This window comes from Pan troglodytes, chromosome 21, assembly GCF_028858775.2.
Source record: "Pan troglodytes isolate AG18354 chromosome 21, NHGRI_mPanTro3-v2.0_pri, whole genome shotgun sequence".
NCBI classification, from domain to species: domain Eukaryota; kingdom Metazoa; phylum Chordata; class Mammalia; order Primates; family Hominidae; genus Pan; species Pan troglodytes.
Window position 1 is genome coordinate 28,169,555 of NC_072419.2, and position 17,229 is coordinate 28,186,783.

The following is a 17,229-nucleotide window of genomic DNA, read 5'->3' on the forward strand; positions in this document are numbered from 1 at the left end:
GCAGGATAATCTCCTCATCTGAAGATTCTTAATTTGATCTGAGAAGTTCCTTTTGTTATATACAAGTCCTGGAGATTAAGGCATGGGAAGCCCATTATTCAGCATATCACAACTGTCCCATGAATAATCAGGATTTCCTTGAAAGAAGTAAGCCTAAGGCCTCCAGATGGACATAGAATCATCCTATTATGTACCATTTTGAGGGGGCAGAATTAAGAAAATAATCACAAATAATTTTCTATGATCTGTGGTTCAAAAGAAGAACCTAGTTGAGAAAGACTGACTTAGAATAAAATAAAGGTGAAAGTAATCAGACAGAAGAGGCATAGAATAGTTAGGAAGAAGACACTCTAGAAACAGACTATTAATACTTTATGGCAGTGGCCTGCAACCTTTCTGACACCAGGCACTGGTTTCATGGAAGACAATGTTTCCACTATGGGGGTTGAGGGGGTTGGGGGTCGGGATGGTTTCGGGATGAAACTGTTCCACCTCAGATCATCAGGCATTAGATTCTCATAAGGAGCACACAACCTAGATCCCTTGCATGTGCAGCTCACAATAGGGTTCACACTCCTATGAAAATCTAATGCTGCCAGCAATCTGATGGGAGGCGGAGCTCAGGCAGTAATGCTCATTCACCAGCCACTCACCTTCTGCTGTGTAGCCTGGTTCGTAACACACCATGGACCTGGCTTATGGCCCCTGGTTTGCATCCCAGGGATTGGGGACCCCTGCTTTGGGGAGATAAGAAAATAGACTGCAATAATCAAAAGAGAACAAGATGTTATAAAAAACGTTCAGAGAATACAAATAAACTCTTGGAAATGAAAATAACATAGCAGCAAAGAAAACCTCAAAATAAGTTTCCAGATAAAATTGAGGTATTCTTACAAAAAACAGAGCAAAAAGAAATAGATGGAAACCAGAAGAGAAAAGAAAATTAGAGAACGAGTCCAACAGACCCAACATCTGATTAATAGAAGTTGCAGAAATAGGATTAAAGAAAACTTATGGAATAAAATAATAAATGGAAAAAATTCAAAAAACTTTCCAAGTTTTTTAGAACATAAGTTTTCAGATTGGAGGGGTCCCCCAAGTTTCTATCATAATGGGTGAAAATAGGCCTATGACAAGGCACATCATCACTGTGGTAAAAAAAAAATGTATATCTATCGATATCTGTAGATATACGTATATCTATCTATATCTGTAGGTATACGTCTATCTATCTATATCTGTAGGTATATGTCTATCTATCTATATCTGTAGGTATACGTCTATCTATATCTGTAGGTATACGTATATCTATCTATATCTGTAGGTATACATATATCTATCTATATCTATAGATATACGTATATCTATCTATATCTATAGATATACGTATATCTATATCTATATCTATATCTATACCTACATCTATAGAGAGGCTTATAAAGAACCTAGGATTAGGAAGGCTTTGAAGTTCTCAATGCCAACTAGAAGGCAGTGAAGCATGCTTTCAAACTAGTGAAGAAAAATGATCTCCAACTAGAATTCTACTCCCACCTGAACCACCACCAAAAGCTATTCAAGGTGTGTGTTCCATCAAAATTACAGAGTAAATCCAAAAAAGGAAGACAAGAGGTATAGGAATGAGAAGATCCAACACAGGAGGTTACCGAGTGGCAGCAGACTCTGGAAAAGACCTGTTGCATTTGGCTGTGCAGGATGTACACTGCTCAACTTCTGGTAATGCCATTCTTTTCATTTTCTCTGTGGATGACATAGAAATAGAGAGAAATCAAGACAATTTAGAGCCCCTCTGAAGGCTCCTGGGGAGACCTCCTTAGGAAATTAAAATCAATAGAAAGCCTCATGCAGTAAGAAGAAATTTAGACAATTGATAGCATTTGTGATTGAATGAATGATAAATACACAGAAATCTAAGCAAATCAAAAGAAAACAATGATTAACTTTGGAGTATTAATAACTACAAAAATTAAATCATAATAAGATCTGAAGAGTATTTACATATTCATAATAATTCAAGCACTGATGATTTATCTCTAACTACAAATTTTGAAATAATTATGTTGGGAGAGCCAGGGTTATGGGAAAGTGGCGTGTGTGCAGAGGGGTGACGTAAAAGTCAAGATGTAGCAATAAAAACATATTCTTCAAGAAAGGTCAGCATATGCCAAAACAGTCAGCTAAGATCCGTGAAGGGGGCTGATGAGTAGGGGCAATGATATTTTATAACAAAACTTGAATTGTTAGGCTCTTTAAACTGTATGTATTTGTAACTTTGCTAAAAATAGAAACTAGTAAACGTTTTAAAAGTTCTTTCAACTCTGGGAAAGTCATTTAATCTCTCTTAGCCTCGATTTTATCTGGGTGAGTGTGCACAGGGGCATATGTGTATCACTCCTGGCACAGCTGAAGTGCAGAGTGAAGGCTAGTGTTACACATGTCATCAGCATCATTGTGAGCTGATGTTACTGCCGTAGAGCTTGCTATGCACAGAGTTGGTGTTTGAGTCAGAGCAGCAAAACTGAGTCCCTGATACACATCATTTAATTACCTGCACCTGTGCTCCCCTCTTACTTCTGGCTTGCCAGGAATTGCTCACATTGACACTGGCCCAATTGTCCCATATAACTAATGTTTATGGTTTCTTTTGAATAAGCATAGAAATTGACTCTCCCAGTCTTAAAACTTGAGAAAGTTACATTTGTCTTACCTGAGTTTCTTCCTCAGGAAACTTATAATCAGGCCTCCCAGATTGTATCAAGGACCTGAAACTCATCAGATCACTGCATCTGGACAATGAGATGCCAGACCCCCCACCCCCACCTGTCATGACTGCCTGACCGGCCACCTGCTTCCTGTGGACCAATTCTTCTCCCCTACCCTCCCTAATACCTATTTTCCCACACATGGTTACATTTCTTCCCTGCTATATAAACCCCTAATTTAAGTCAGTTGAGGAGATGGATTTGAGATTGATTTCCCATTTCCTCAGCTGCAGCACTGAAATAAAGCCTTCTTTCCTGGCAATACTCATCTCAGTGATTGGCTTTCTGTGCTGCAAGCAATGGGACCTAGACCGAAACTCTGGTAACATCAGCAGGAGAAGTTATGCCCAGGTGTGCGTGATGGTTGAGGCCAGAGTTGGGGATCCTGTCCATTCCCATGGCTGGGAAAAGAAGAAGCTTTCTGGTCTTGGAGATGAGGCAAATCTTCAGCTCTTAGAGAAAGATTAGAGATAACCCGTGTGGAAGCAACGGTGCCGATAGACCAAGGCAACACAGCTTTGTTCAGTGAACAATGACAATGAGGAAATCAGTCATTTCTAACCTGGGAACAGCTGGCAGCAACCTGGTCTCCTGGTGGGTAGGGAAACTTTACCTGTCTGAGCTCATCACTGGTGCTGAGGTGTGGAGATGCGGAGATTGTTCTGGATGCTCTTTTAGAAATGTGGGCTCGTAATGACGTGTCGGGGATCTTCTCCCCGGTCCAGACCAGCAAGGGCTCTAGATAAAAGGGTTCTAGGACAAAAGTCCATTCTCCTAATCAGACTCCAGGGGCCACAACAGCTGAGAAAGGAAGGTCTGGCTGTAAGAAGAGCAAGCTCTACAAACATGTGCGAAGGAGGGCCACACAACCCTGTCTCTCTCTCCCACCATCTGGAAAGCTGGTGAATATTTCCCATCATCATCATGTCTCATTTCTATCTTTGTGTGTCCTTAAGTAACCACATTGTATTGTGAGGGAGTGTAAGGAACATGGGTTCAAAATTTTGAAAAAGGAAGACTGGATTCAAGAATAGCCCATGTTATCCCTGACTGTGTGATTCTGTGTAATTTTATCTCTCTGAGTTTTCATTTCCTTGTCTATGGAATAGGGGTAACAATCGCTTCCCTAGCTACTGCAAAAGGTTTAACACAGCTTAACTAAAAGGTTTGACAAAGGGCAAATGGTACAGCATAGGTCAAAACTGCTTTGTAAGGAGCTGAGAGACAGGAAGGAAACCAGCATTTATAAAGCGCCAACCCAGTAGCAGGTGCACGGTAGCTACGGTGATACCTGCCCTTGATGTATATTCTCTTCTTCACATTGATATGGTGCTGTAAGTGTTAGGACTTTTTCTATGGAGCAAGAAACTGAAGGTGGCAGGGAGAATAACTGCCTAAGTCACATGTGAGTGGATGTGTGAATGAGGTCCTCAGGATGTCACTGGCTGGGTGCTGGGGCTTCAGTAATGAACAAGCCATTATATCCCACTGGTGGGAAATGAAAAATAAAGAAGTTAATAAATAAACCAGACAAGTATAGAAAAAATACTGTGCAAAAAATAAATGAGTACATGTAAGATGGGGCTGTCTCACACTAAGGGGTCAGGAAGGGGCTTTCTGAGGAGGTGATATTGGCACTGAGACCTGAACAACCAGAAGAATCAGCCATGTGAGGATTGTGGGGAAAAGCATCCCAGGAGATGAGAAGAGCAAATGCAAAATCCCCAAGGGGTATTGAGGTGTGTGCATATGAGGGGCAGAGAAAACCAGCACAGCCGCCACACTGTGAGCACAAGGTAGGGAGAGGATGTTGTAGAAGATGAGGATACAGAGGCTTATAACAGCCCTTCTGGGCCTTAAAGGTCACAGCAAGGAGACTGATGTTCATTTGAGGTGTGTTGGGAAGACACTGGACAGGTCTAGGCAGGGGCTGCTCCGTCTGGTTTGTACTCTTGGTGTGGTCATTGTTACATGGTTTTGTGTTTGGCGGCTCCCCAGGCTTTGTTTCCATTAACATCGACTTGTTGGGAGAAATCGCACAGCTGGGGGATCCTCCTCTCCACCCATGGTTTCAGCACTTGCCTGCCACCCCTAACCAACTTTAGGCATTGGGGTGGTGTTGGGGTGGGGGTGGCTGTAGGGAAAGAAAGAGTCAGGGAAAAACCCCTAAGGCAAAAAGAAGTGCTCTTCTTCCCTGCCAGTAGTGAACCAACCATCAAAGCAGGGAGCTGGTGATCACTACAGAAGGCAGTCCTGAAGTCTTTGGCAACAAGCACCAACAAGCACCAACAAGCCATCAACAGCCAAGCAGTTCTGTTGTTGTAAATAAAGACCTTCTATCCTTCTACCAGCTGGGGTGGGCTTTTTTGGCCAATAACAGACACATGGAATTTCAGGACCTCCTCAAAAAATACTTTCATTGATCTACCTCTGAAGACAAATAAATAAAAAATATAAAGAAATATTGACTGAGTGTGGTGGATCATGCCTGTAATCTCAACATTTTGGGAGGCCAAGGTGGGAGGATGGCTTGAGCCCAGGAGTTTGAGACCAGCTTGGACAATGTAGTGAGACCCCAATCTCTACAGAAAAATTAAAAATTAGCTGAGTATGATGGCATGCACCTATGGTCCCGGCTACTTGGGAGGCAGAGGTGGGAGGATTCCTTGATCCCGGAGGTCAAGGCTGCAGTGAGCTGTGATTATGCCACTGCATGATCATGGCTCACTGCCCTCCAGTCTGGGTGACAGTGTGAGACCCTGTTTCCAAAAAAAAAAAAAAGAAAAGAAAGAAAAAAGAAAAATATTAATAAAAACATTTTTGCAAGGTAATTATTTGGTAAAATATGTATTTCTACGTAATAATTGATACATATGAAAGACTCTAATATATTTCATTTTGAATTGATGAAGCATTGTATTAAAATAAACATTGAACCCACCATCCACCTTGAGAAAGTGTACATTACTAAAACTGTTGAAATTAACTGTATGTATCTCCCTGATTCCATTCACTTACCTTCCCTGGAAGGTACCCTCTACATTACATTATATGGAAGTACAAAATTTATTTTTCCTTCTTCCTTTTCTAAAGAGTTTCCTTCCACATTTTTGTTTTGAAAATTTTTAAACCTATAGAAAGTTGCAAAATAGTACAACAGATACAAATTTACTCCTCATCTAGATTCACCAATTATTAACGTTTTGCTCAATTTGTGCTTAGTTATCTATCATCTATCTATCTATCTATCTATCTATCTATCTATCTATCTATCTATCATCTATCTATCTATTTATCTATCTATATCTTTCTTCCTTTCTTTCTCTCTCTCTCTCTTTCTCTAATCTTTTCTGAACCCATTTGAGATGCAGTTATGCACACATAACCTTTGATCTGCAGATGCTCTAAGACCAAGGATCTTTGCCTACACCAAAATCAGGAAATTTTGCATTGGAACAACACTGTTATCTAATATGGTGTATATTCAAATTTCCCCAGTTGTCCCAGTATGTGTCCTTAATAACTGTTTTCCTGTGTGTTTGCTCCAGGATCCAGCCCAGGTTCACACATTGCATTTGCTGACTTATCTCTTTATCCTCCTCTATTCTAGAACAGTTCCTCAGCCCTTTCTTCCCCCATGGCATTGACAATTTTGAAAACCCCAGGCTGTTATTTTTGGAATGTCCCTCATTTTGGATTTGTCTGATTGTTTCCTCATGAGGAGATTCAGATTAATAAAAAATCAAAGCCCCTTTAAAGGCTTCAAACTGAATGAAATCTGCTCTCAATTTGCTTCAACACCGGGGACGCTATTGCACAGGGGAATTGAGTCTGGATGGCATAGTCCACCTCTGGAACAGATTTCAGCTAAGCTGGGTAAGGCTGGTAGCTGAGTTGTCAGCCTAACACTCCAACAGAGCTGACAGGAACTGTAGATATCCCTGTTACACCCTGAGTTAAGTCTTTATTTCCAGTTCATCTCTGCAGTGGGCCTTCCCAACCCAGAGGTCTGCTCTGTTCCATGCAGACTGAGATTATCGTCCATGAGGAATCGCTGAGATATGAGAGGAGGCCCTGGGTGCCAGTGAGGTGGACTCGATGGCTGGCAGATGTTCACTGCACTGGCTGCTGGGACAGAGGCCAGCAAAGTGAAAATGCATGTGGAGTCCCAGTAGGCAAAAAGCAATTTCCTGAGCTGGGCCTTGGCCAGGAGGCTGCAGTTTTACCCTTCCCTGCATTCAATGGCTATGGGGAGGCTGACGGCAGGACTTGAGCCTGATGCTTCATTTCCAAAGGCCCAGCCTTCAGGAGCCCTCATGTCCTGCACAGGCAAGAGGCAGTTCTTCACCTCCTAAGTGTGCAGGGCCTCAGCAGTGCTCCCTGGACACTGCTCATGCTGATATTAACCAGCCCCAAATGCGTGAACTCCCAGGAGGCTTGGGTTTCCTCATGAGGTGGCACAGTTTAACTGCAGGCCTAGTCGAGTGGAATTTTTCACACATTTATTTCCCCTCTAAAGGGCTTACATGTATAGCCACATTTCTCTCCATCACTGAGAACGGCTCGTGGGGAAGTGGGAAGCAGAAATGGCTGCAGGGTTGCTTGTTTTGTTCCTGGCGTTGGGGGTGTGGACTTTCCACTTCATCTCCCCTCTTCCTAGAGACAAGGCATGAGACACTGGCTTCACCACGATGAGGCTGCTGAGACAGAAGCAGGAAAACAGGAAGGCCATGGGCTCCAGAGCCGGGTCCACTCACTGCTGTGCCTTCCCATGGTTTAGCCTTTTCCAGCCTTAGTTTCCTGAACTGAAGAATGGGGATGACAACACTCACAGGGCTGCCAAGAGGATGGCTGTAGACACCCATACATGGATGTTGTAATGTCAGACACTCTAGAATGTCACTTGGTTCTTAGCCTGGGATCTGCTGAGAGTCCCTCAAAATTCTGGGAGTAGAATTCAAGAGAATAATATAATTGCACCTTTATTAACATGGAAAGTGATGCACAGCTTAGCATTTCCTTCAATTCTGTGGACAACAACTTGTGGCAGTGTTAGTAGCACCTGTGACTGTCATCAATAGAAACCATAGATATTTTCATATTACATTACATTTTTATAGGCATTTCAAAACATTATTTACACTCATCATGACTTCAAAATCATGTTAACGTTTAGACATACAGCTAGATCCTGCTATTTAGTGTGCCAATTAATAGTCACAGATATTAGCATATCATAAATTTGTTGTAAGATATTTTGATAACTGTAGTTCAGTATAAGTGGTTTCCTTTGTACTCCTGTGTATTTTACTTAATGTGCTTACAAGCATTTTGAGAAGGGATTCAAGGGCTTTACCAGAAGTGTCCTGTGTTCAAAAAGTGGTTCAGAAGCGCTGCTCTAGCTACTCGGGCTTTGGATAGTAACTTTCCCTTCTCAGGGGCTCTTGCTGGGTCCTGGCTGAAGACGTGAGGTGGCTTTCTTACTCGTAATTTCTTCCTTTGCTGCCCTTCTGAAAATGGAGATAGTTAGCGGGAAGGCAAGGGCCTTGAGGGGATCTGAACTGTTCCCCAGTGTCTTCAGATTGGTGGATGACAGACAGGCCTGCCAAGGGCATTCATATGTGCAACAGAACAGACATGCATGAAGTATCAGAGTTGTTGCCCAGATTATACCAGAAAAGTAAAAAACAAACTGAGCTGCAGGTCAAATTGAGGAAGCAATGACTCTCTTCTCTTCTGCAATGAGGCTGAGAATTAGAAATCCCTGCTGGGTGCAGTGGCTTACGCCTATAGTCTCAGCGCTTTGGGAGGCCGAGGTGGGCAGATCACCTGAGGTCAGGAGTTTGAGACCAGCCTGGCCAACATGGTGAAACGCTGTCTCTGCTAAAAATACAAAAGTTGGCTGGATGTGGTGGCGCATCCTCTAATCCCAGCTACTTGGGAGGCTGAGGCAGGAGAATCACTGGAACTAAGGAGGCGGAGGTTGCAGTGAGCTGAGATTGTGCTACTGCACTCCAGCCTGGGTGACAGAGTGAGACTCTGTCCCCCCCCCCCCCCAAAAAAAAAAAAGAATTGGAAGTCCTCACAGTCACGAGCTAGGAGATCCAGGAATCTGCCTCTTGAATTCTGGGAAATAGGGATGTGAAGCTGGAGGCTCTAGTGAAGCCTCTCAGGCTACTTTCTCTTGGATGCCAGCTTTGACCAACAGACAGAGAAGTGCATGATCGCCAAACTACAAAGCTAGACTTGTGGGCCAGCTTGTCATACCCAAATCCAACAGAATGTAGAGACAGGAGCTCCAGGGAGAAAAGCAAATAACTTCTAATCTGGACACGGGTCGAATCATGCCTTCTAATGGTGCAGCACTGGGCAAGTGGCTTCACCTCCTTGACCTCTATATTCTCCTCTATAAAATGGGGGCACTGGGGATCATGTCTACCTTTGAGGATTTAATGACAGCATATAAATAGAGCCTGGCAAGTGGCAGAACCATGATATATGTTCAGCATTGTTAGTTCTTGAGGTGGGTAACTGTTGTTTTTTCCCAACCAAACTCCATCTTCCTCTTGTTCTGGTGACAGTACCTGGACTTTCCTTTAGAAAATCACCTTCCTCAGTTCTGGCCAGGGCAATCAGCAAGAGAAAGAAATAAAGGGTATTCAATTAGGAAAAGAGGAAGTCAAATTGTCCCTGTTTGCAGATGACATGACTGTATATTTAGAAAATCTCATCGTCTCAGCCCAAAATCTCCTTAAGCTGATAAGCAATTTCAGCAAACTCCCAGGATACAAAATAAATGTGCAAATATCACAAGCATTTCTATACACAAATAACACACAGAGAGCCAAATCATGAGTGAACTCCCATTCACAATTACTACAAAGAGAATAAAATACTTAGGAATCCAACTTACAAGTGATGTGAAGGACATCTTCAAGGAGAACAACAAACCACTGCTCAATGAAATAAAAGAAGGCACAAACAAATGGAAGAACGTTCCATGCTCATGGATAGGAAGAATCAATATCGTGAAAATGGCCATATGGCCCAAAGTAATTTATAGATTCAATGGTATCCCTATCAAGCTACCACTGACTTTCTTCACAGAATTGGAAAAAACTACTTTAAATTTCATATGGAACCAAAAAAGAGCCTGCATAATCGAGACAATCCTAAGCTGCCTCAGAACAAAGCTGGAGGCATCACGATACCTGACTTCAAACAGTATTACAAGGCTACCATACATTACATTGATATTGTAATATTACAATATTACAAGGCTACCATAACCAAAACAACACGGTACTGGTACCAAAACAGATATATAGACCAATGGAACAGAACAGAGGCCTCAGAAATAACACCACACATCTACAACCGTCTGATCTTTGACAAACCTGACAAAAACAAGCAATGAGGAAAGGATTCCCTATTTAATAAATGGTGTTGGAAAAATTGGCTAGCCATATGTAGAAAGCTGAAACTGGATCCCTTCCTTACACCTTATACAAAAATGAACTCAAGATGGACTAAAGACTTAAATGTAAGACCTAAAACCATAAAAACTCTAGAAGAAAACCTAGGCAATACCATTCAGGACATAGGCATAGGCAAAGACTTCATGACTAAAACACCAAAAACAATGGAAACAAAAGCCAAAATAGACAAATGGGATCTAATTAAACTAAAGAGCTTCTGCACAGCAAAAGAAACTATTATCAGAGTGAATAGGCAACCTACAGAATGGGAGAAAATTTTTGCAATCTATCTATCTGACAAAGGGCTAACATCCAGAATCTACAAGAACTTAAACAAATTTACAAGAAAGAAACAACCCCATCAACACGTGGACAAAGGATATGAACAGACACTTCTCAAAAGAAGACATTTATGCAGCCAACAGGCATATGAAAAGATGCTCATCATCACTGGTCATCAGAGAAATGCAAATCAAAACCACAATGAAATACCATCTCACACCAGTTAGAATGGCGATCATTAAAAAGTTAGGAAACAACAAATGCTAGAAGGGATGTAGAGAAATAGGAACACTTTTACAGTGTTAGTGGGAGAGTAAATTAGTTCAACCATTGTGGAAGACAATGTGGTGATTCCTCAAGGATCTAGAACTAGAAATACCATTTGACCGAGTAATCCCATTACTAAGTATATACCCAAAGGAATATAAATCATGCTACTATAAAGACACATGCACAGGTATGTTTATTGTGGCACTATTCATAATAGCAAAGACTTGGAACTAACCCAAATGTCCATCAGTAATAGACTGGATAAAGAAAAGGTGGCACATATACACCATGGAATACTATGCCACTATAAAAAAGGATCAGTTCATGTCCTTTGCAGGGACATGGATGAAGGTGGAAACCATCATTCTCAGCAAAATATCACAAGGACAGAAAACCAAACACCGCATGTTCTCACTCATAAGTGGGAGTTGAACAATGAGAACACATGGACACAGGGAGTGGAACATCACACACAGGTGTGGGGGGAGGGGGGAGGGATAGCATTACGAGATGTATCTAATGTAAATAATGAGCTGATGAGTGCAGCAAACCAACATGGCACATGTATACCTGTGTAGCAAACCTGCACATTGTGCACATGTACCCTAGAACTTAAAGTATAATAATAATAATAAAAAGAAAATCACCTTCCTCTATGTGTTTTACGTGGAACCAATGCTGCCTAAATCCTGCAGTGCATACGCAAGTTGGTGTTGGCCAACCAGAGCATCCTTACTGCTCTACACCATGATAGATTTAGGGTTGGCCCATCATCAGGCCAGATTCGTGAGAACTCCATCCTAGACTTATACTAGAACTGTCAAGGAAAAATAGTTCTCCTTGCACTGAGGCCACTAATCCTGGCGCTGCAGGCATCAATCTCAGCCCTCTAAGGATACAACCCCCCTAAGAAAGCAGAACTGAGAGATGGAGGTGGCATCATTTGAGCTCCGGACTCCCATGGTGCCTGAAGCTAGAAGACTGCTGGAATTTTTAGTTAAGTGAGCAATAAATCTCCTATTTCTCTGAGCTAATATAAGTTTGGTTTCTGCCCTTTACAGTTACGAGGGCATTGCATAATTCCATTCATTTTTGTCTCCCTCTCTATGGAAAGAGTGGCTAGGATGGGTTAAAACCGGTAGTCAAGAGGACAAGTAGCAGAGGTGAGGACCAAGGGGACAAACTAGGGGATTCTTCCTCCACCCCCAGAGATAAGAAGGCGGGCTCGGAAAGCTGCGGTATTCACCGCCACTCCTGCCTGTCTGTGGCTGAGTGTCTCACTAGGGGTAACTCCCCAGCACTTCCAGGGAGAATGCCCTGATGCAGTGATTCCGGAAGCCAAGAATAAGCACAGGGACAGTTCCCGGTGGGAGATGTGGCAGGCCTGGCAGAGACTGGCTCAGAGGTCACAGCACTCTCCAACTCTGCTTCATCTCTCTCTTAAAAAACCCAAACAAACAACACTTTATTGAGGGATGATTAACATACAATAATCTATATATATATGTTATTAAAAGTTTTTATTTTTAATTTTCATGGGTACAAGGTTGTACATATTTAATGCATGCAACTTGGTATGTGTGGAGATAAGTATGCAAGGTGAAACCATCACCACAATCAAGGCCATAACCATATCTATCACCTCCCAAATTGTCCTTGTCCCCTTTTTATTTATTTGTTTTTGTGATAAGAACACATAACACAAGATCTATCCTCTTAACGAATTTTTAAGTGCACAATACAGTATTGCTGGTTATGGACACTCTGATGTACAGTAACCCTTTAGGACGTACTCACCTTTATAACCAAAACCTTGTGCCCTTTGACTAATACCTTTCTCTTTTCCCCTCCCCTCAGCTCCTGGCAACCATCACTCTACTCTTTGCTTCTGAGTTTAATTATTTTAGATTCCTCATGAAAGTGGTATCTTGCAGTAATTTTCCTTCTGTATCTGGCTTATTTCACTTAGCATGGTGTCCTCCAGGTTCCTTCATGTTGCTGCGAAGGCAGGATTTGCTCCTTTGTTAAGGCTCTTTTGTACGCATCCGTTACATACTCATACTCTGCTTCCTCTCTTGAATGCTGCCTCCCAAGATGCTCATTTTATGCATGCCCTCTTCCCTCAATCATGCATCTTCTCTTTGCCCACTTATCTTAAAGTATAAATCTCTCTCGTCCCCATCAAAACTTGGCTATCTGGTGTTCCAGTCTGCTAACATTCTGCTAGCCAAGGTGGCACTTTGTAATAAACCAGGGATTCCAACCACACACCAGATTTTATATTGAATGACCCTAATGCTTAAAATGGATAAAAGTGGAGCTGCTTGTCAGAGGGCCAGCAGGCTCCACGTCCAGCGTGCATGGCCTCACTGGCCTCTGTGTGCTGGTCTGGGGGTGCCCTTCGGTATGGTAGCATCCTTATTGCAAGTGAGAAACTAGTCTCCTCTGAATCTTTGATTTCAAAAGAAATAAATTTGGAGCCTTTTTAGATGGGTCGGAGAAGAAAACGAAGGTGAGAAAAGTCAACCAAAGCATGAACATTCCCTGGCAAACTCACAGCAGGGTGTGGTTTGGAGCCAGCCTTGAACCCTGCATGCTTCCAAAATGGCACCTCCTCTCAGGTTTTGTCTTCACAGGCTCCTGGTGGAGCCCAACGTTTCATGGGAATTGGCTACACTTGGAGAGCCACAAGCATGTGCCATGTACCTAGCATTAACTGTCATTATCTCCTTGAATCTGAACAATGCTCCAAGTAGTCATTGTTAATGCCATTGTACAGATAAAGACTTTGATCCTCCATATGGACAGTGGAATAATGAGGCCTATCTTGTTCTCTCTTCTGTTAAGGTCTGTGTTAGCTTGTCTTAGAGATGGTGCCTACAGTCCTCCCCTCCACATAGGCTTTTATCATTTTATTCTTCCTGTTGATAGGTGGAATCTGTTTCCTGCTCCCTGAATCTGGGCGAGCCTGTGACTTGCTTTGATCAGTAGAATGAAGCAGAAGTGACACTGTGTCAATTTCAGGCCTAATGGTTGAGAGATCTGGGAGTTTCTGTGTTGGCCCTCCCGGAAGTGGGCTGCTGTACTGTAAGAACATCCATGCTATCCTGGTAGAGTGATGCCATGGGAAGAGGCCCTGGGGGATGAGTCAATATGTGGAGGAAGAGGCCACCCAGCAGCACATGCAGGTGCAGATACCTGACAGAGGCTGTCTGGGAAGCTCTAGCCCCACCCAGATGAACACAGGTGTGGCCACAGCTGACATGGTGTAGCTTTAATAACTTGTTTTAGTTTAATAATAAATTGTTTCAAGCTGCTACATTTTGAGGTGGTTTTTTATGCAGCAATACATAACTGAAAGAGTTTGCCTCTCTTTTCACTGAAAATTAACTTCTTGTGGCAAATGGTCAGCTCTGATGTTTTTCAAAATTAGGAACAATTGAGCTATATTCTTCCTGGAGCAATGGCAGACAATGAATTGGAACCAGGAAAAGCCTAACTTTAAACCCTGGCTTCCTGAGAAAATCAGCATCAACTTCACTCCCTGCAGTCCATTCTAGCCAGATTTTGTTTGGTAGTGGCGGTGGTCTGAGCTCATAGCCAGGAAATCTGAATGCAAAAATTTCCACTTTTGGTGGGTTGTGACACAGTCTACATTCCACTTTGGGAAATACTTGTGTTTTCCAAGGATAGCTTAGTTTATCATGTGAGATGCTGCTTCAGTGGCCATCCTTATGCTGATACTATGTGAAGAGACAGGATTGTCTTTCATCTTAGAAAGATCTAGATGACGTTTTTGCTTTGCTAAGGGGCGGGATTTTAGGCCCTGGCAAAGGCAGGTAACCTAACAGATGCCTCATGGATAAAAATTCTGCAGAAGCAAGGTGCTTGGGAAGGTGGGCCTGGAATAGTAGTTTTTCTCTGAATGTGGGGTAGTTCATCTCTCTATGTTAATTTTTATTGGGTAGGGCTTGCCTGCCTTTATGTTTTTAAAACAAATGTTGGTTCTATATTTGAACTCCCTGAGCCAACTTTGATGAGGGTCAGGAAGACAGAGCCAAGATGGCAAAAGCATTCTGCAGGCATCGATTCCCTACATGGTGGCTTCTCATGTGATCATTTTCCAGCCCCTGAAAGCCTTTTGGGAACTCGGAAGCACTTATCCTCAGACATGTGGCTCATTCTTGTTTCCTCCAGGAGCCAATAGGTGGTAGCAACGGGCCAGCAAAGAAGCACCTGCTAAGGTGGGTGGTTCAGCCTAGCTGTCAAGGCAATAGAAGCAGCTATGTGGTTTAACTCAAAGAATACCTCTAGAGAAGAACTTTAAGTCTGAATGTATGTGATGCAGACACTAGCTTCTCAAAACAGCCTGGCTTAGCACAGACTCCATCTTCCAAGGATTTTTCATCTCTCTGAATATCTCTCTAGAATATCTACCTTCTTGGCAGATGGGAGTAGCCAGGCACATTAGGAGTAGCCAGGCTGCATCTGAGCACCTGCCAAATGGTGTGCAGCCTTTAGGGGTTGTGAACACATGCCAGTTGTGCTCCTTTCCCTGGTAGGGCCTGACCGTACCCTGGGCATGTGGTCCAAGCCCAGAAAGGTGCGGGGAGGCACAAAGATGCAAACAGCTGGATGGGCAAACACAGGCACAAACATCCCATGAGCACTGACTGTGGGGATATGTGGAGGCTGTGAGGATGAGAAAGACATGATGGAAGGATGATGAGGCAGGGATTGGCATGAGGCTGGGCTGCTCAAGGAAGGTTTGGTGAAGATGTGGAGTTTGGGAAGAATTTGGAAGAAGGAACCCAACTTGGTGGGGAAAAAATACTGTGGAGGTGGAGGAAGCATCGGAGGAGCTGCTGTGATGGACTTTGATTGGTTCAGCAGATGAGAAGTCTTGGGCCAAAGCAGCTGTTGGCTAGGGGGGTACCTGGGAGCTGATGGTGAGAAACATTAGTGTGCGGATCCCTGTGCACCAGGTTATGGCCCATCGGGGGGGCAGCCGCATCAGTGTTGATAATATGAATGCCATCAGCAAACCAGATTCAGAGGCACTCACAAGGCTTGACTTGCCTGACACCTTTTATCCCACATTCATGTTCTTGAATAAATATCTTTCAGGACTTCAGAACTTTCTAGACTCAAGTCTTTATTAGAAAAGGTGGCATCATAAAGAGTCTATCACAGTCTCTAGGGGGCCTCCTGTAGCTCCGCTGACCCCTATTACTGCAGGTGTTCCGTACATTTTCTATTTGGTGTGATTTACACAGACTCACAAGGTGAAGAACCCCACTGGGATAAAAAGACCAGAGATGTCCCAACTTGGGGGCAATGATTTGCTTTTTAAGAACAATGTCTTTCAAATGTTATTGACCACAAGTTATACAAAAGAATACATTTTTACAATATAACCCGGTATACACATTTTAATGTGCAATTCGTAATGGAAATTAAAAGTTCATGAAACAATTTTCACTTTGTATCATATCTTTTTTATTTTTTAAAAAGCTGACAGTGACACACTAAATGGATCTGATAACCCCAGCAGTTTTCTTTTTACAGTTTGTATCTTTCTTTCCAACCAAGATACCTCTGGGTTGACTTCTAAAAACAGATGCTCTCACTTCTTCAGAGACCGCCATTAATCTGCTTCTTGTGATCACTTGACTGGGTACTGGGCAGAAGTTTGTCTTCTCGATAAGAAAGAGCAGTGCTCAGCAGAATGAGAGAACAAATTGTAGAACTTAAGACAAAAACAGTGACAGAAAGCCTAGAAGCAAGGATTTGATTTATTCACATAGAGTTGATGTGATTATGTGTTTAGCATGTAATTGCCTTGGTTGCTTTCTTTGGGAGCGTTTCTCCCCCATCCCCCACCTGTATTTTAAAAACCTTAGGGTCAAGGAGCAGGCAGTATAGCCTAAAATAGGCTTGTGGTACCAATGTCATGAACCCTTCCCAAGGGACGTGCAGTTTACAGCTTCTGGTGTCTTTCTGGGCATTGTGCAGCAAAATAGTTAAAAAGCCAGAACTCCAGCTTTCCAACACTGAGCATGGATCCCTGCTCCTCCATGTCTTTGCTGTGTGAACTTGTGTAACTTCAACTGTCTGTGCCTCAGTTTCTTTACCTGTATGGAGCAATAATCACAGTACCTACACCACAGGGTTACTGAAAAGACCAGAGGAGAGAATGCTGTAACATGAACTCAGTGCTGGGGACATGTGAGTGTCACCTGTTGGTATCTGATAGGGCTCCCTGAGGCTTCCTGTTAGACAATATCTTTTTACCAGCCTACTTCCAGCAATAGGCTGGAAGTGATAATAAAAGCATATTCCTTTCTTTAAAAAACCCTATAAACCTAAACTTTTAATAAATTCTGATAGGCCTTTCCATCAATAGACTGGTTTTTCGA

General features: G+C 42.7%; 1 long non-coding RNA gene across 1 annotated transcript in view; it reads right to left on the reverse strand.

Annotated features, from left to right (window-relative positions):
- The window catches only part of LOC134809195 (uncharacterized), a 92,482-nt gene that overhangs the window by 14,929 nt on the left and 60,324 nt on the right, over positions 1-17,229 (reverse strand). The window contains exons 2-3 of the long non-coding RNA XR_010154297.1: positions 1,665-1,758; positions 654-737 (exon numbers count right to left, since the gene is read on the reverse strand). This is a non-coding gene — a long non-coding RNA (uncharacterized LOC134809195). The remainder of the gene's footprint in view (positions 1-653; positions 738-1,664; positions 1,759-17,229) is intronic.